We start from the raw sequence: 20,917 nt of genomic DNA, 5'->3' as shown, positions 1-20,917 counted from the left end.
TAATGGGGATTTTGAAACATAGGGCAACTTTAGCTCTCTACACATTAACCTGTAACGGGGTGTATCGTTACATGAAATTGACACTTAAGGTTGTTCATTAATTTATTATCTAAAAGGTAGATAATGTTTGGAGAATATTACTTTACATGGTAATATTTTAATTGCTTATTTATTGGTAGATATAGCCCATTATATCTACTTTCTCCACGGTCCAGTCAGCGCTGGACGCGCGCAAAGAGAGACCGATAAAACTTTATTACATGTTTTGTATTAGTTTATAATTAATTTAGTTTTAAATAGATAGAAACAGAAGAACTGAATTATAGTAAGAACAATTTCAGTCAACCCTCTTTAAAGCAAGTGATTTAAAGAGAGTCTTCCTCTGCACGTACTAGTGTACGTGAAGTGACGTGAGGCACCACTCGCACCGAGGCAGTGCGAAGTGACTTGTACTGAAGCAGTACAAGACAGTAGTGCCCCGTCACAGTTCTTGTTTTAATCGAAACAGCGTCGTGCCTTCCTACGGCTTGCGCTTCGATCAGTGAAGACTAAGCCTTCCTACGGTATATGCTATCGGACATTAGTGTATTACACTAACTAGTTCTATAGAACAAAGTGACTTTCTTTAGTCTAAAAGTCTTTCTCTAACTTAAGGAGCGAGGTAGTTCCGCCACACCTGGAAGCACCGGTAGTCAATCTATGCCTGAGTCTTTAAAGGACTTGCCCACTGTGAGGATAAGTTTTCTCCTTAACCTCTTTGAGGCGAAACGTTTAGCGTTTGAAAAGCTTAAGGGTTCGTTTGGCCTGGGCAAATGGATCATATTCTGCCTCAGGGCTAAAAGGTGCATGATGCAAGGCTAGAAGCCTTTTTTGCACAATGAATTTACTCTTTCAGACAGGTCCAGGACTACTTAGCGGCATCAATGCCAACTTGGTATGTTAACGTACCTGTTCCGGAGCTTAAGGCTCGCTTTCTTGTTGTGAATGTTAAGACATTGAAGGACAACCAGAGAATGACCTATTACATGTAAAACGTCCATAAACGTCGCATTTCCCTCGTGGAAATACGCTGAAACAGCAAATGTTTCCCCTGCTTCCACCGCCTAATCGGTCTTTTCGCGTAAGATCGCGAGCCTATCTGCCTATCAGGGTAAAAGGACCCTACTGGGCTATGCCTTAGAGTCGCAAACACTAATTGCTGCTATGCAGCAAGACCCATTGGGGGCGTAACCCGAACGAAACGTTTATGATCCCACCCCGCTACTTTTGAAGCGGCGGTGACATTGCGTTAAACGCTGAGCTGAATTTTAAATCCTCTCGCGTTTGTACAGAGGGGCATTATCGTATTTTCCGAGCACATCGAGTTCTTCTAATAGACCGAAAATCTTGGACCCCGGCTTTGCCGAGGAAGAAGAGGAGTTTCAAGCTGTCGGAAAGCATACAAATCCGTAGATGCTATTGATACGTAAGCACCCTTTGCCCGGCTTGTCCGTCGCAACCCACGCAAAGCTCGAAAGAGCACTAAGCCCACCTCATACCATAGTCTGCTGCGTGAAAACGCCGATACTCAGTTGGGGTGGGACGCCCTACTGGGGAGAATTAGGCTATGTTGGGCATCTAGGAGGTGAGGATAAACAGGTCTAGCCCCAAAGAGCCCTTTGCTTACTGGCACGGGGCGTGAGTAAAAAAGATCGGCTTGTAAGTCGCTAAGGCGACTGTTAAGGGCTTTGAGAACCATCAATTCTAATTGACTCAAGGCGTCTTGTAATTTATGCTCGACATCGTTTCCATAAAGGGAATCGTGATATGCTGAGGTGCTTAGAGCGCATAAAGGTAATCTGATCACGTTCGCTTATCGGCTGGGTCTCGTCTAATCGCACCTATAGTTTCATGGAACTTAGGTATCAAGACTTGGACTTTGACAGTCTGTGTACTTGGGCACCTTTCGCTAGTACTGCTTCAGTACCAGCCGACCTGCACTAATAACAATGAATGTGAGGTGCCTACGAGTACATCACGTGCGCAACGTAAGTGTATTAAGCTGCTTAGAGCTGTTAGCAACTGAAGGTCAGTCAGTACTTAGTATAGGGAGAAAAAATTCAATTAATAAAATTAGGTTCCTAGGTATTGCTATTTTCGTGAACTGATTTAATATATTAATCTTAGTATGTATTACAAATCATTGTCTACCGCCCATTCGCTTGTCTAGCAGCGACTGGGAAGGTTGATTTAAAGACTTAATTTAAACAATGAACAGAATAGTTGCGAAGAATAACACCGAGTATGTTAATACTTGAAATAAAAGGTAAATGATCGAAAGATAATAGTTCTGCTCTTCTTTCTTATTCCTTTTAACGATAATAATATATATGTAACGGCACATCCCGTAACATCTTTACCTTTTGACCAACGGTCACTATTGTGGATGATGTAGAGTGACAGAGAGTACTATTATGGTTTCTCTGTAAGGAAGTATATGTTGGTTTATTTGATTCCAGCCGATTTGCGCAGGTTAACAAACCCGTGCGCGTCGCCTCTAAAATGGTTATTTGACAGCTACACGACCATTTGTGGCTGCAGATAAAGCAAAAACAACAGAAGATACCTGAGCGTCTACTGCGGGAACGGACACGCCTCCAGCTCCGATGGGGTGTATACTTATAAGCCGGGTTAAATGTCCGACTCAAAATCATCTGCAAAAGTCCTCAGTTCGCCTGGGGGTGATGCAGCGAAACCAGTGGATTCTGGCTTAACAATTAAAGAGTTGTCCGCTAATTTGTTTAATTCGTTTGAACCTCCGTTGCAGAGTCATCCTGTAATGACTCGTAATGGTGACGATGCTAGTGATGTTAACGTGCATCACCAGGAACGAAGTAATAGTAAAGATCACTTTAAAAGAAATGTTAGCTCAAATGCTAACATTAGCTAAAGGGGGAGATATTGCAATATTTTGGCTGTCGCTCCCCAAAAGAAACTTGGCTTGCCCGCTAAAAGCACCTATGTTCGTTGGTTTGGAATGATCAACGAACAATACACAATTCCTTCCTTCGAGTCATCCACCTGGAATGGACGAAAACATTTTTTTATTGATGCCTTAATTCGACCACGATGGTACACTGACATAGCGTACCAAGGTTGTGAATATTTTGTTTTAATCTTGGGATACTTCTGTATAGATTGTACAAAGCGTAGCTAGACAAACTGGTTTTGGTACGTTTCCCGTTTCAAGAGAGATTTATGATCGGTACACGCTCCAAATTGCACCAAATTTCTAGAGAGGCAGGTAAACCTTGCTTATCATGGGGAGACTCATGTCCCTGCTGCGTTAAGGACGCAGTTCATGCCCGTAGGGAGACGTACTCCCCAAAGGATCCCTATTCAAGGACGTATCTCCTAGCCGGTATACCAAGTTTACGAAGGCGCGAAGTGCTTTTTTCGATGGTCCATGTAGATCAAAGGTGGGTCTTGTCATCCGGTTGGACGAGACCCGGAACATTTCTCCACAGTCGGAAGCGAGGCTCCTAACTAGTATTCGAGTGCGGATGCCCTCGCCATCAAACGAAATGACTCCTTTAAACTCGCGGTGTTTCAGGAAGCGCTCCCCTAGAAAGCACTTCTGAACACTCGAGTCCATTAACCGATGAAGAGCAGGATGGTGGACCGGCTCCGACTTACTTGTCGGGCCCGACTGTTTCTTAACATGATCACAGTCGCACCCTCCGGCGATTGCGAAATGACGTGAATCATAAGCGTGACCGTTGTCATGACTTATACGACGGTGAACGGTCTTTGCATCAAGCGTTCGGGAGACCGAGCGAAGTTTGCAATTGAGCAATTGGCAACTGAGCGAGCGCTTGAATCCCTTCGCAATGAGCTAGCGGCAGCTTATCCGGACATTTCATCCTTCAAGGATGAAGTGAAACATCCGACCTGGGACCATAAGTCTCTAGCGAATGCTTTAAAATCGTACCGCTGTGATCCGCACCTAAAAGAAGCCTCGTACTGGTAGCGCGGAGACGTCCGACGTAAAAAGTAGGATGTCTACATCGTAAGAGAGAGCTTGATCGTGTATGCATTGCGTATGCATTGTTTTAGCAATTCAATAAAACAATCAGGCAATAATGTATTACTGCCCACATTCATTACTGCAACATTGAGTAGATTTACCGTAGACACCAGGACTAGATCGTTTGCTCTCATATTTTTGGTCAGCATTCCGTTTTTGTCAGTCCACCGCATCAGCGATGGAAATCTGCACGAGGTGGACCACAACTTACCTTGCCTGCGGGAATTCTCCTGCTGACTCGGTATTGTTTTTATTATCAGTGCGCCCGGCGCGCACTGCGAAGGCTGCATTCTCATCTTGAGTGAAAGCTTTATCTGCTCACTGGTTTACCATTGTGGACGCTCACAATGTTGCAGTCTGAGAACCGATCACAACCTTCGAGTGTGATCGTGTCTGTATCGACACGATATTCAACTCCATGGGTTACCCCGTGAAAAACTGGTATCGCATCGAGATCCCCGGTCTTAGTGGAGTTATAAGACTCCGTGCTCCGTTCGCTTGGAACACAATTAAAGTTATGACCTTCTGATCAGCCTAAAACAGATGGTCAGACAGAACATGCGAATCGTGTCCTGACGATGCGTCCACTCGTTTAGAAGTTGGAATGAGTTCTTGCCAATGCGAGATATTGCGAATCAAATTTTCGGTGCATACTTCAACTAAACATACAGTTCTTTGTAAATGGATTACGTCATTCACGCATACCACTTTGTTAGAGTGTAACTCCAGTTCAAAGGTGGAGGGTATCGGTCGATCAAAGGATGACCTGACTCTTGCTCATCACACATGGACTGAACAGTCAATGCGAAGGATACTGATGACATTCTAATCAGCATAAAGACAACTCAGCAGTAGCAACGGGGCTTTTGCTAACTCTACTAGTAACGTTGCCATCACTATCAGCATCTTTAGGTTCCCAAAGACGTCGTTTATTGATACGGACTGCCAACACTGCCGGGATAGATAGAGGTTGTAATGGAGAACAAAACGAAGGACTCAGCTTCACGCTTTGACAAACCTTGCAAGCACGTGTTGTAACGGAGTGGGAGCCCGGTACCGTCTTACACAATAAAGCTTTGTGAAAGCACTTTTTTATAAGGGAAAATTAACTTTGTAATGATTTTAGTTTTTTTTTATATTCGTTCAAAGTACGAAATTGTTCGCTTGCTCTTGGGTACCACTCATATATAGGTCGACTCATCATTGGCTAATTTTATTGATTCTGGCACCCTAATATTATAGCCCCTAACTTATGATAAAATGTATTAAAACTAAAGCTACTTATGTAATAGTTCCCATTACATCACCCCCTATTAAGTTGCGCTTACCACAGCTTCAATTTCAAAAAATCCTTAACGAGAATTCCAATGGGATATCGCCGACCCTGCTCAGTTAGCAACACTGAGCAGCATGAACCTTGACCGTGTACGCAGCGGCTTGGGTCGTCAGGCGACAGCCCGAGGAGAGCAGGCCCCGCGAGTCATGGATGAAGACTTAAAGCCTCGGCCTTGTATAGTCTTGGTGGTGCTGATCAGCCTATTTCACCAAAATTCATGAAGGCTTTCTTCGCGCGATTCCGCGCAATGAGAGGGAAAGCGACTGACAACTCGTGCACCGATGACGCGCTGCAAAAATTCTCGGTAATATTTATACGCTGGAATGCCAGTCGACGTGAAAAAATGTCCTTCGCGTCCGGGCTAGAACAACGCGAGGCAGACGTTGGGAGCACGCTATTAGCGATTTACACCGTCGCATCTGTTCCATGACCCGTGAGCAGTGGCGAATGTGCTACGCTCACGTCCGCGAAGGTTGTCCAACGCGCCAATTGCGCGGAATGCGTACAATTCGACAGAAGTGGGACGACTCATTGCGCGCACGAGGAATGTCTCAGTTTCTTCAAACGTGCATCGTTCGCTTCGAGAGAAGCCTCTCGGAGCTGCAAGAGTCTGTGATGCGTCGGACGCGAGAGCATAATTATAGTAGCCGTAGTTGTTGAAGCAGTCCCCACCGGCTGCCATATGATTGTCGCGATCGCTCACGCAGTCGCGACCGATGGCCGAACTACCTGCATATTCCCGAGCTACATATATGCGTTTGCACGCAAAATTCTATGTTGGGCGCCTCAAGGCTTATCTACCGGTGGACCTCATATAGAACCTTCTCCGCTCTTCTGCGCCGGCTCAAAGTCCGAAATCCCTTGAAGACGACGCTGTCGACGCCTGGGTCTCAGTCCAGCCCGCGCAAACTCGTTCTGCCGAGGTCCTCCGAACGCAACAGGCTCAAGTTGACGAAGACGCTCAATAGACCCGTTCGCTCCGGTCCATCCTTCAAGCGGCCCCGCGGTCGCAGCAGCCGTGGGATCACAAGCACTCTCGACCATTTCCCGAGCATCCAGTAGTCCGTTCTTCATCTCTTCGGTTTTGGCTCAGAGAAGGCGCAGCTCGTTGATCGAATGATCAGGTGCTCAATTGTTCATATCGGCGCTCATCGTTGCAGAACTTCCACCGTTAGTCTACTCCTCCAGTCGATGCATCGGGTGCACGACGCTGGATCGTAGAAAGCATCGTCGGTCACCACAATCGCCGTTCTCAGGATGTCTAGGGTGTTAGCAATTTACCGTGAGCTTTAATAACTTTGAACGAGCCAATGTATCATGGCGCTAAGTTATTAGCGCCCGAATTTGTCACTGCTATATTCGATAAACCGCTCGTCGATAACAGTACTCTGTCGCCTTCCTGATATTTCAACAGGTTCTTCCGACTTCTTTCTTCTTTTGTCGGTTGACTGCCTGTTGCAGTACATCGCGCACGAGTCATGTGATTCTAGTTGTATCAGCAGGAAGTCGGTCACTACAGCCGAGCTAATAGGCGAAGTATGCTCTTGGGGCGCAAAATTAGCGACGGCAGATGCGATGGGATGCATCGCGTCAGGACCGGATATGTCGTTGGCCACTAAATTAACGTCACATGGTGTATGGGTAGCAACCTTGTCTTGAACATAATCAATCATCAAACGTGTCGGCGCATTGCCATCGGTAGATACTCCCGCATCAAGCATGGAGACCGGGTGTTTCGAAGTTGATAGAGCAAGAAGCACCAAAATGCAAGGATGCCTCGCTTTGTTGACGAATAATGACCTCAATTTGTTTGTCGCATGCACGGCTTCAAATATTTTGACGCATGGACGGCGTTGTTTATGGTAAATTCTGCAAGTAGAAGAAACGATCTCTATGACGAGTACGATATCGCATAACTGCGCAAGACATCTTCAAGCACTCTGATCTTGAGCTGCATTCGCCCATCCGTCTCCTGATGTGCCGCCGTGGACATTAGCAATCGGATGTTTAAGCGATGAAATAATTAAGCATAGAGAGGGTCGTGAAACGCGGGGCGCGGTCCGAAACGATGGACTCAGGTAATCCATGATGTCTGAAGATTAAATCGATGAAGATCATCCTTACAAGTGCCATTGCAACCGCTTCCAATTGCTACGGAACTTTGAGTTCAGCCAGCATGATTTTCATCTTTTGTATTTCGCCCGATGAACACAACGTACGAGCGTCTTGGTCCTTGTGGAACGATTTAGCAAAATGGTGCATCTTGCCCCGGTCTTCGCTCATGTTTCGGCGGAGACAACCGCGGTGATGGGGCAGACTTCACAAGCAGGCAAATCTCACAAGAGCGTGCCCAGTTTAAATGTACTTATTCATTCGCGGCCAGAAAAATACGAGAGATATGGCGCAACCGTCTTTTTGCGACCCAGATAGTCACCTGTTGGGCTGGGCTCATGAACCAAATGAACTTATAGGTCGTCATTAACAGGGATGACAACACGCGAAGAATCGAAGACGTCCATCGTGGACGTCAGCACTGGATTATCAAGCGCGAAAGAGTTTGATGTTTTGCGTGTTGGCTTCGCCATCTTCGCGAGTAAATTTCACTAGGATGTCGAAAACCATTTGATGATTCCCGCGTAAAATGAGTCGTTCACGTAAGACTCAGCGATCGGAGATGATTGATGATTCCCGCGTAAAATGAGCCGTTGCAAAAGACTCAGCGACCGGAGATGATTGATGATTCCCGCGTAAAATGAGCCGTTCGCAAAAGACTCAGCGATCGGAGTCTGGATCGGTAGTACAGGACGCGAAACCATCGCAATAAATCCCATATCAATACAGCATCCACAAATTTCATCGTCGTCATCAGCATTATCTAGCTGATGACCCATAGCACGTCGAGAATCATAATTTGGGCGACGAGACAACGCGTCAGCAAGAACGTTTTTCTTGCCTGGCTTGTTGTGCACCACGAAGTTGTATTCAGCAAAGAACGACAACCAACGAGCCATACTGTACTCTTGACGACGGTGCGCAATGAGGCATGATATGTATAGATCGAAAACGTCTTCTCGCCTAGTAAAAATACCTTGAAGTAGATGAACGCGTATCGCTCTGTATAGATCGAAAACGTCTTCTGGCCGAGTAAATATACCCTAAATTTGATGAACGCGCAACGCATAGCCGAAAGCTCCTAATCATGGACGGGATAATTCCTCTCTGCAGGTTTCATATGTCGTGACTGGAAGCTCACGACGCGCTTTCAATCCTCGTCAGGCCGCATCAATACCGTTGCTTCAGACAAGCTCTTCATCATGGAGTCGGAGGTCGCTTGATGTTTTGCGTTCCAACCAGACGGCGTCCTTCTTGAGCAATGTCGACGATGTCTGAATCGCTCAATTTTTTGTATACTTTGGCAGTGCGTTAGGCCGAGCCATTTTCGTAATTTTGTCGGGTTCCTGGGTTTCGGCCAGAAGCATATTGATGAGAGGTTATCAGGATGAGCGCGGACACCTTTCTTGATGACGTAGCAACCAAGTACTAAAATCTCGAAGCACAGACGACAAATTTCTTCAAGTTCACATACATTTTTCCTCGCGTATGACTTGAAACAACAGCTTTGAATCCAAAGGTGCACCTTCGTAGCGCTAAGCTAATGCTTAGCGCGGCTGTAAAAAATATGTCGTTAAAATAGCTGGGTGCGAAATCGCGAAGCGGGCGAAGTACTTGTGTAAATACATCCGATTGAATGTAGCTTGGGCCTTCCTAAGGCTTGTGGCATGACTAGCCACTCCCAAATCATCCTGCTTGCGGTGATGACCGCAGTGAAAGGAACGTCAGAGTAATTCGTTAGAATTTGATAGAAGCCGTATGTCAGACCAATAGCGCTGAAGATGTCGCTTTCGGATCCAGTACTATCAAGTAATTAGCTCTTGAGCCGGTATCGTGGCGTAATTTAGATGGTAGAAGCTTCACAATGCGCCAACCACCGTTAGCTTTCTTCATAAAGAAAGTCGGACTCGAATTTGGCGAGATACTCTCGCAAACATTGTCAACCTTACGGCGGCCCTCAAAAAGTTCATCAATTGCAATGACTTAATCACACGGCAACGTCCACTGCCGCGTCACGCAATATTTTGACCCGGGCACGAGGTCAATCACGTGCCGCACACCGCGATCTGCTAGAATCTCAGCGGGAATATTCTCCGGGAAAATATCGGCATACCCTCACGACCGAGATTATAAACAAGATTGCCCAAATCACGAAGGACATCCCAATACTGCGATGCAAAGCGTTATTCTCGCGCTAATTTAGGCTCAGCGCGCTTTTGGAGGCCTAGACGGCTAGAACGACTCACGTGACCGATATTACCGACCTTGATGTCATAAAGAAAGTATTTTCACGAATAAGTTGATAGAGATGTGATTTTTTCAGCCATGTACTGAGGCCTCGCTACTGCAATATAGCGGCCGCGATGTGGAGATCCTTAAAATATTCAAGCGCGCAAACGCATTCCGTCACTACGGTATCGTCCTTAACAGTAAAATAAACAATCGTTGTCTCGGAGATCGGCGCGCTCCGTCCTTGTGTGTTCTTTTGCGACTCCCGTCCCAGTTCAAGACTGGCATGTCGCTATCGTGGGGACATTATATACCTCCTCTAGACGTAGGAGTGCAGTCTCCACCACGTCGTTTACCGGCGGACCTCCAGGCCGCTCAGTCTCGTCGATGAGTAGCGGGAGCTTGTCGTCCACCGCATCGGTAGTAATCGAAAGCCGCTGCTTAGCCGATGTAAATAAATGCTAAAACCTCTGTTCGACCGCCTCAAAATGTATCGTAAGCCTCTGCTCAGAATATTTAGTTGTATGCGGCAACCTTTGTTTGACCGCCTTGTTGTAAATGGGGAGACTCTGCTCAACCGTTGCAGTTGTATGCGGGAACCTGTTCTACCGCCTCGTTCTTTGGCTCTCTCAGCGTGATCAAACATAACGCGCACCGAAGGCCATCTCTCTCTCTGTGCTGACTTCTAGTCGTGGCGAGCTCGTTCACGACCCTGACGTGAGGCAAATCGGACGCTGCAACGAGTAAGCGGGTGCATACTTCACTACGTCATATCCGCTTCGGCACTTGACAGACCGAGATAGCCAATCGGCCTGCGGCCTATACCGGGATAGCCACGGTACTTTATCTCGTAAATCAAAAAGTCTTCGTTGCTCGCAAAGCCATCGAAAGTGTATGGTAAAATAACCGTTCTGCGTGGAACACGTTGGGGTTGGCCATCGGCAAGCTTAACAATGATGTCACCCAGACCCTCTCGAACCGTGATAGTAGACAGAAGAAGGGCAAACAGGAGCACGAAAGAAGCTATTCAATGCACCAGAGCCCAACAACGCTCGGATTGGTCGATTTACTGCAGCAGCGAGGATACTGATGATAATCAGTCTCGACTGTAAGTCACTTTGGGGCTAGGAGCCCGTGTTACCCAGGGCTCCGTTTCTGCCAGTTGTGCGCCCGTGTCTATTGGGACTGCTCGTCATTTTTTGGTGGGACCATCGATGACACAGCATCTCCTCGTGTAATGTCTGTGTTTTATGGTCACCGGCGCGGGCGCGTGGCAAACGGCCGCACAATGGCCTGTCTTGCAGCATCGAAAACACTTCATCGCATTTTGACTGCGAATGGCGCGGGTAAAGAAGTTATCGCGACCGCTTAAGATCTCGTTTGCGACGAGCTTCATTGGACCTGGACCAGGCATCTGAGGAGGTAGCGACGCTGCATGTTAATATGACGCCGACAACGAAGACAACGAAGCGCGAGGCAAGGTCGAGCGGCTCAGTCATCATACAGAAAGCAACATATCATGTCCGCCGAACCGAATCAAGCATCGACAGCGAGGCCTGTCGAAGTGAGAGAAGTCAGAAAGCAAGATATTAGTCTTCCGGAGGCTCGAATGCCAGTCGCAAGTCACAACGGATGGCGTCCTGTTGCAGCAAGCTTCATTAGCGTCGGCTATTTCGAGGAACCATCTTAAAAGGAAGTCGCCTTCGACTGCCTTGCACTACGAGATTTCTATATCTAAGCATTCAGGTCGACGCGAAAGCGTCGAGCCGCTAGCAGCATTAAAATGCTGCCGCCTGAACAATTCCAACTGTTGAGCACCCTTTTCTTGTAATGCCTCTGCGTATTGAGAGCCTTGCTGGTGAAGCAACGTTTCTTTTCTTGGGCCCTGTCGAGTGCATCTTGTATGAACTCGGCTATAGCCGCATGTTGGTCGCCTCTGAGGAGCAAACAGCATGGTGCTAACGGCTGGCCCGCCTATACGATCGAGCTCCCTCATTTGAAGGCTCATAGTCAGCCGTCTGACGACGATCAGGCGACTGTTCTGCCCTCCCAGACTTGGCCATTTCGTCCGACTCGCATTCATAGTCGACCTATAAAAAGGGGGGGGCACTCACGTGTTGACTCACCACGTGCACCCGCAAAACCTAGTTTTGCTGGAGACAATAATGCATCGTTCGCGGATGCTTGTACCGCAGCAGAAGATTTCGCACTATTCGCTGACCGCATGGACTTGTTAACCATGCGATAGAATAGAAAATGATGGCTCTGACCAATTAAACATCGTTCTAATTAAGTGGACTTATAGTGACCACTCTATTCAATGACGATCCGAGTGATTGTCGTATGAGGGGTGATGTAACGGGGTGTATCGTTACATGAAATTACCACTTAAAGGTTGTTTATTAATGTATTGTCATAAAGGTAAATAATATTTGGAGAACATTATATTATACAGTACTATTCGGAAAGCTTATCCATTGTTAGATATAGACCATTATATTAACTTGCTCCACGGTCCAGTTATTACTGGACGCGCGCAAAGAAAGAGACGGATAAGACTTTATTATATGTTTGTAGTAGTATATAATTAGATTCGTATTAAATAGATAGAAATAGAATATCTTAATTGTATTAAATACAGTTTACTTTTTACCCTCTTTAAAGCAAGTGGCTTAAAGAGTGTCATCATCTGCACGTACTAGTGTACGAGAAGTGACGTGCGGCACCACTTGCACTAAAGCAGTGCAAAGTTGACTTGTACTGAAGCAATACAATTTGCCAGTGTCCCGATACAGATTAAAATAGATGTGCGTAGGAATATACAGTAATCCTAACGCGAAAAGGTTGCGCAATAATACGGTGCATGTGACGAGGTTGTGGCTCTTAAGAATACCAAGCGTGCAACACTACTCAACTTGGATTATAAAACATTTCAGGCACCACCACTTAGCGTGTCAGCAACAATTATCCAAAATTTAATCGATACTGGACTCCAACACACTTATATTCAATGTTGCAGTCCAGAAATTTAATGGCGATGTATGATTGCCAAGGGGTCGACCAAAAAATCTTTCCTGTCATAGACAAGGTCGTCGGGTGTCAACGAAGATGAACGCATGAATATCTGATATTATTAAAGCTCAAAGAATGGATTATCTCGTTGTGAAGAAATTCGAGGACGCGGTGTAACGACCCACCGTTAGAAGGTTTCGCCAGCTCTTAACGTGTGAGCAAGTTTTAAAAAGCAAAAAATATTTGACATTAGTCCAATGAGAAAATAGCCACAACAGGGCTTCGCGCAGCTGTGAGTGATAATCCATGCCAAAATTCAAAAACTAAAGCACCGAAAGTCTACTCGCGCTATGAATACGTCGAGTGATAAAGTAAATCAAAACCGCCGATGCAGAATGAGCAAATTTTGACAAAGCGTCGTTTAAAATCCCAGTAATTAAGCGCGATCGAAGGAGATCGAGCACCATAAAGTCATCGTCATCCTACGACTTAAGCGGACATTAGCTCGAATTTTATTAGTCGCAAACTTTATGGCTATTGTAACGGGGCGTGCCGTTCCATTTTTTTTTTTGAGGAATAACAAATATTATTTCCTGTAAGAGCAAATAATTAAAAATTACAAAATAATTATCTTCTATTAGTTTTTGACTTAATAGTTTCTATATTATCAAATTTGGTAATCTTACGGCAACAATATTAGCTATAATGATTGGTTGATATGTGTAACGGGATGTTGGATGTTCAGCTACATAAATAAGAGGAATGATAAATATTATATTCTATGAGAGGAATGAATAAAGAAGTTCAAAACTATATGTTATATTAAATTTGACTTTATAGTTTCAATATTACCAAATTTGGTAATTTTGACGCAATAAGACACTAGTTCTATTGATAGATTAATTCAAGTATGTATCAACCCCGCCAATCCCTTCAAGATACGATTAGGCGTCGCGCAAGGAGAGGCATTCCATAGTTAATTACACATTTATTAAAGCCAGCAGATAGAAAAGCATCATATAAGAACTTAATATGTTGAGACATATTTACTTTTTTGCTATTTTAAAGACTTAGAATTAACCTTTAGTAGCCGAGTTTTCCTAGCTACTTAAAACCTTCCTCTGCACATCGTGTACGTGAAGTAGTCAAGGTACCCCACCTTCACTGTAATCAGTGTAGGTTGAAAAAAGTTCTTCGTTGCAGTATAAATTTAAATCAATCCCGCTAATCGTAACAAGACACGATTAGGCGGTGCGCAAGGAGGCGCTTTACACAGTGATTGTTTTATATACATATAAAGCCAGTAGATGAAAGATTTTTACGAAAGAACTTAATATATTAAAACAGTCTTCCTTTTCTCTAACCGAAGCCTTGGTACCGACGTCTAGTAGCTATTATCGCTTAGCTACTTATAACCTTCCTGAGCACGTCAGTGTACGTGAAGCAATCGCGGCACCTCGGCTTTACTGTTATCAGTGTAGGTTGACTAGTACTGTTGTCGGTACTAGCGAAAGGTGCCCGTTACACCTTGTAGCACTTTGAAGTCCGTTCAAAGGCCTACGCACGTTCCATCCAATTTAGAAATGTTAATGTAGAAGGAGAAAGCGTTCAAGCCCCTCCAGAAGGCATTTACGCAACCGTGAAAGGTTCACTCTTTTAAGTGGCCTTAAATGGAGAGCGGTCGAACGTATGAGTTCAATGGTAGACTGTTCTGCCCTCGCCGATGGCGTAAGCTATCGTATCAAAAATTCTTGTGGTACCCTGCTTCAGTGGGTACCACTCAGGGAAGCGTAGACAAAAAATGTCTCGTCTTGCCGCTGAGCAGAAGCCGTGGCTTTTGTCCGAGTCAGTAGCTTGTCTAGAAGAACTACTCCTCATTTCAGCACGAAAAACTTTTGCGCTGAGAAAGATTTTTATCTAGGTCCTTTTCTTAAGCATCGATGGTATAGTGGCAACAATAAGCGGTACAAAGTCTCGTTTATGCAAGCCTGGAGCGCGTTCATTTGCAATGTCAAAGACATTGGACGTGAAGCCTAGCTTCAAAGACTAAACGCGATTCGAGTTAAGTTGAAAAACAAAGTCCAACCGGTGCAATGTATAAATTGCGTCGGTTGTCTCGTGAGGCAGGACACATATGTTCCAAGTGGGGTGATCCCTGTCCGTGTTGTGTTGACAACACGAAACGAGTGAAAGGGGATGTTTCTTTCATTTCTTTTTCTAAGGAAGGGCTCGCATCTCTATCGAGATGCGCGATGCAATTGACGTTTTGCAATCGAAATTCCAGGCACTAGGGGCGCGTGTTTTCTGATGGACCTTCTGATCTATCGGATGTGTCTGGTCATACTAACGGACGAGGCTCTCAACGTCTACAACCAGCTGGGAATGAGGATCCCAGCTGTCATGCGAAGATAGATAACCGCGCCAGCGAACAAGATAACTTGTTCGCTGCCTCTTCACATCACGGTGGTTTAAAATACGTTCCTAAAAGAAAACGTTGACCACCTTGGGGTTCCACCAAAGGTTATGGTGAAGGAGAAAAAAATGATCTGACCTATGTGTCGGATCTCGAGTCAAAGTTCGATAAACTCGATTCTCTTCATGTTTATAGGGGAGGTCTTGATCACGAGCGCGGAAAGCGCCACTCGTTGGAGCAGACGGTGCAGGCTCACAAGACTGAACGGTTGGAAGACCGTTCGAAGGCGCGAAGTCAATGTTGGAGTACGAACGGAAGTAGCACGCTATTCGTGTTGAGCTGTCGTCAGTTCCTCGCGGTTTCGAGGATCTTCGGACCCGACATGAGAATCTGGTTCGTGGCAACTAAGATCTTTTAGGGATTCTTGAAAATGGTGGTCAGATTCGTCCTCGGAAAAAAACGCGTACTGATGGTAAGGGCGGAGCCGACCAACGTAAAACATAGGATGCGTTCGCATCCTACGTAGCAATTCTATTATGTACACATTGCCTTTGCAATGCAGAACACGGAATGGCCTAATGAACTTGGGTAGTAGTTTACTGCTATTAAAATTAGTGACTTACGCGCTTAGGTAAGTTTACCGTAGAGAGTAGTTCTAGGTCAATTAATTGAATGAAAGCACATTTGCCCTTCCATGTTTGTCTGCGTTCCGTTTCTGACGGCCCACAGTGTTAGCAATCGAATCCTGTACGAAACGGACTACTACTTTACGAGCCAGCAGAAATTACATTGTAGACTCATTTGTTTTGTCTCTTTCAGTGCGCTTTGTGCGCATTGCCATGAGATCTTTCTCATCTTCGACGTCGATTGCTTCGACGCGTGATGAGCATGAGCCAAAATTGGTTTTAATCGTGCGACTCCCCTTAAACTAGAGACTCCCCTTAAACTAGAGGATCCCTCTAATTTGGGTGGGTATGCGTCGATAGCGTAAGCCATTCACGAAGAACGGTGTATGCGATGTTGACGTATGCACCGAATTGATGATGGCAATTCGACCATCGGTAAAAACTCGCTCCAATTTAATGTACGATTGGACGTAACCTCGAAGTATCTCATCGAGGACGCGGTTTACGCGTTACGTCTGACCATCTGTCTCGGGATGATCAGAAGTTGACATAGTCAGCCGTGTTCCGGAAGATCGGAACCCGGATTACCAAAACTCCGCCAACAGGGGGTCTCCATCGGAGACCAGTTCACGGGGTAAGCCGTGGGGTTTGAATACCGTGTTGATAAAGTCACGGGCACAGCCCGGAGCCGTGATCGACTTTAATTATGCAGCAAGATGTACCATCTTGCTGAATTTGGCTACAAGAACAATGATTCCATTGTTTTTGTGATCATCTTCCGGAAATCCGAAGACGAAGTCCATAGATACGGACTGCCAACATTCTGCCGGAAGTATTAGAGGTTTGAGAGGTGCACCGGATGGAGGGCTAGGCTTCATCCGTTGACATACCTCGCAAGCAGGTACGTACTTGCGCACGAGCTGATACTGGCGGGGCCAGTAAAACTCGCGACTTTTACTGTGAGATAAGTTTTCTCACGTCCACGATGCCCAATTATTGGTGCATCGTGACACTCATATATGATGCGCAAGCGCAAATCATTGTGAGTTGGGACGACGACACGTGGAGTGCCGGCAACGGCTGTGTAATACAATAAGCCGTTGCGTGATGTGTATCGATCGGATAACGATCGATATAAAGCCGGTAAATCCTCAAAAGATTTATCGGTTGGATTCATCATATGATCCATTAAACGCAGAAGGTCCTTATCTTCTGCGTAGGCTTTCTTTATGTCATCATTAAAGTTTGATGACGGAACACTTGAAATGAGTGATGCAACAGTGGGATTATTATCACTCTTGGAATGCGCAGCCAGCTCGAAATCGGGTCGCCATTAAAACGCATCAGCGACGACATTAAGTTGTCCTGGTCCATCTATGACGGAGAAATTCTACTTCGTGAAGAAGGAAGAAGGATAGCCACCTCGCCTTTCTTTGCGATAGGTGTGGGCTGTTTACGGCCGCGCATAATGACGCATGGTCTGTATATACGATGAGCGGTCTATATCCGAGGAGTTAGACCCTAAATTTAGCCAGCGCATATTTCATGGCAAGGGGTTCCTTGTCATAAACTGGGTAATTCCGTTCAGCTATTTGCAGCTGACGCGATTGGTAATAGACGACGCGCCCCGCGCCGTCTGGATCGTATTGCATTAACGCACAGCCGATTGCAAATCGCTGGCGTCATAGACCACATGTAATGGTCTGTCTTGATCTGCAATCACCAAGATCGGCGATTGCATCAAGCTTTGCTTGATATTTTCAAAGGAACGCTGACAACCAGCGTTCCATAACCATTTTCTCGTCTTTCTTCAAGAGAGAGAGAGATGAACTGTCATCTCGGAATAATTGCGTGAGTACTTGTGCAAGTACGCCGCTAGCCCAAAGAATTTCTAAGTCCCTTGCCATCGACTGGAAACTGGCCAGTCGGTAATTGCCTTGATCTTTTCGGGATCATGGTGCACGCCGTATTTACCGACGATGCGCCCAAGAAATGGTTAACCGCTTGCTGCGAATATTCACTTCTTGATATTTGAATTCAGTTATGCTTTCGCATAAGTGTAAGAAACTGACGAACGTGAGTTTTATGAACTTCCACGTCCGTCTTTCCGTCCATAGCCCGGCTACGGACGAAAACATCGTCGAAATAACTCGTTGCGAGTCCTCGCACCGGTCTCAACAGATTTGTTACGCATCTGTTGAATGTTGCAGGGGCGTTACTAAGCCCCTGTGGCATTACTAGTCATTCTTAGAGCATATCACTGCTCACTGCTGTGTACGGCATGTACCGTTCACGCACAAGGATCTGATAAAATCCATCCATCAGATCCACAGACGAAAATATGCTACTCTTAAACATACTACCTATGATTACGTATTCTGTAGGTATCGGCGTTTGGGCCGGTTCCGTTGCAGTATTCACTTTATTGAACGCGTGAGCTATCCGCCACCCTCCTGTGTCCTTTCGCACACAGAAGGTTGGAGAGCTATGTGGGAACGTTGACTCCCTTTCATGACCCGCTTTTAATCGATCGACAAAGAAATTATCGACCGCAAGTAATTCACCACGAGGTAGTTGTCACTGCTTCATGACACAGTACTTCAACCCAATTTGAGCCCGGTCTCATGTCGAGTGCCTTTATCCTTAGGCAACTCGCATAGAACTGTATCAGGGAATACATCCCTGAATACAATCAAATCCTTGTAAATAGGATTAGTCTTAAGCGACTCTCAGGACTGAGTGGTATATCTCACAATCCGAGTCTTCACATTGAGGACTCTTTTGTCCATCTATGAGCTGCTGAAAACCCGTTCGTTCTCTGCCAAAATTACCGCTAACCGAATATCGGTTACGTATTCGTCCTCTGTGACGAGTACGCAGATTTTGCTTGATTCTACCACTATGCAGATCTCTCAAGAACCGCTTCGGGTTCTAGGGTTGTTAATTGAGTTATCTCAGAAGTTAACTCCGGAGGCGCATACAGATCTAGAGTATAAGCGCCTACATTTGATCCGTCATTAACCAAGACATTTATGGGATGCTGAAGTCTAGTCACTTCAGCATTAACTAAGTGAGGAGATTTTTCCTCAATTATGTCGAGGCATATTCCCTCAACGTCTTCCGACTGTGATTGCGCTAACACAGTCGGGTCTTCTACGGTCGACTCTCTTCTCAACCTAGGATCATCGTATTGCCCCTTTTCCGCAACCGGTATCTTCCTTAAATGTCGCCCGCTAGGCGTACATTCATGTCTCAATCCGCTCGACTTCTTCGAGTGGTGGACCTTCGGCGCTGCCTGTGCAATTTCACAGCCGCCAGCAGCTGACACCACAGGGTGATCAGTAATCACATTGTGATCTTGTGCAGTCGTAATAACGACCGTACCATAAGTAAGATCATCGCACTCACTCGTGGCACATCAACACGCTTGTGGACACTCCAAGACGTTCATCAGATGGCCATCTGATGAACAAGTGGCAGGCATCTTTACGGATCGATGCTGCCAGCTGATTCTTGGCTAATACTTTCTGAGCCAAGGTAAACGTCGGATGACATCAAATTTGTATTCGAAATCCAGTACAGTAAAAGCATCATCATACTGTAAATCTTTTAACGTGTAGAGAAATTTCATTGCGCGTTTCATCACTGTTATCGATGCGCCTGTCGCTAGACGCACCGTCATCCTCGTTGGAGGGATGTCGCGCTCAACGTATTTGAGCCTACGACCCTCTAATGATCGATGGCCCACAGTCCACTAGGACTTTGAGTGACAAATAATTTGTCTCTCTTAACTCAAGGTGAGGGTACCTCATCGCCAGGTGCAAAGACACATAATGACTGTTTATTTGGAGCAACTTTCGTCAAGAGATCAAATTCTCTTGAGATTGCTCGATCAGTAGGGTGTTGCGCCCCTTGCGGACCCTGACCGTTTGTTGGCGGGCCGCCTCGCTGTTGCGATTTCGCAATAGCGTTAGACCCGCGATCGTTGCCCTGGCTGGGATTCAGTCCATAATTACGTTTAGTACCTCTCAGTACTGGGCGTGGGGCACTAGACTCATTAGCGTAGGGACCTAACTTTTGACAGCGATTGCATTTCTGCAATCGCTTACTGCTCGAATAGCGAGGTCTCTCGCTTTCGACTCAAGAAAGGTCCAACGTTCTGAACCTCCCAGCTCGTGTCGTCTTGGAGCACGATACGATGCCGAACTAGCTTGAGCCTGTTTCAAGCTAGAGTCCTCCTGTTCCGCAGCGGATATTGTTCTTCAAGCGTATCCGGTTCCAAGCGGAACAGACGGGTCTTTACCATCCGTAAGACCTTGCATGAACACCGTATCAACGTGTGTTCATGGACTGGGTCATTTGTGATACAACTTGCTAAGAGTCGTATGTGCTGGGCATAAGCGTGAACATCACGCTTGCCTTGCTTGAGTTTCAGAAGCTCTGATCGAGCTCTGAACTCAGCGCTAGGCGGCTTTAAAAGCCTCTAGCGACCCAAAGACATATGGGTCGTGCAACTTAAGGCCTAATACCCAAGTTTTGGCACGACCTGCCAAATTTGACTGAGCAAATGCGACTTGCATTTCTTCGTCGACGATATGACGAGCTCTTATGGCATCGTCCAACTCGACAAACAATCTTAAGAGGGAGTCTTCTTCGACTCCACTATACTTATAGATGTCTATCTATAAGGTTTCGGGACGACGCTTGTGCGTCCTCCCAGGTACAGAGGTCTGCACCTAATGTAACCTCAAAAGTTCTGCCTGTTAAGAGCCTTGCTGATTAAGCAAGGCTACCTTCTCCTCCGCCTCGTCAAGTTCATGTTGTGTGAAATCGGCGATGGCTGAATGGAGGGCATCTCTGTCCAAACCGGACAGCATGGCCAAGATGGCATTATTCCCTACGGTCGAACTCATCCATTCGACTGCACTCCTTTTTATGTCACTAAGAAAGGAGTCTTACTAAGTTGGAAGTAGTTTTCAGTCTTATTTATATTTAATCGTATAAAATACAAATACCTATTTTGCCAATCAAAAATGTCATCTCTGTAGATAAAGGGGGCTACAGAGATATGCCACCCGTCACATACACTATTATGTATTGCGATCGTATCTTTCTGAATATCT

Source organism: Bremia lactucae, linkage group LG1, assembly GCF_004359215.1.
Source record: "Bremia lactucae strain SF5 linkage group LG1, whole genome shotgun sequence".
NCBI lineage: Eukaryota > Oomycota > Peronosporomycetes > Peronosporales > Peronosporaceae > Bremia > Bremia lactucae.
Note: the sequence above shows the minus strand (reverse complement) of the source record.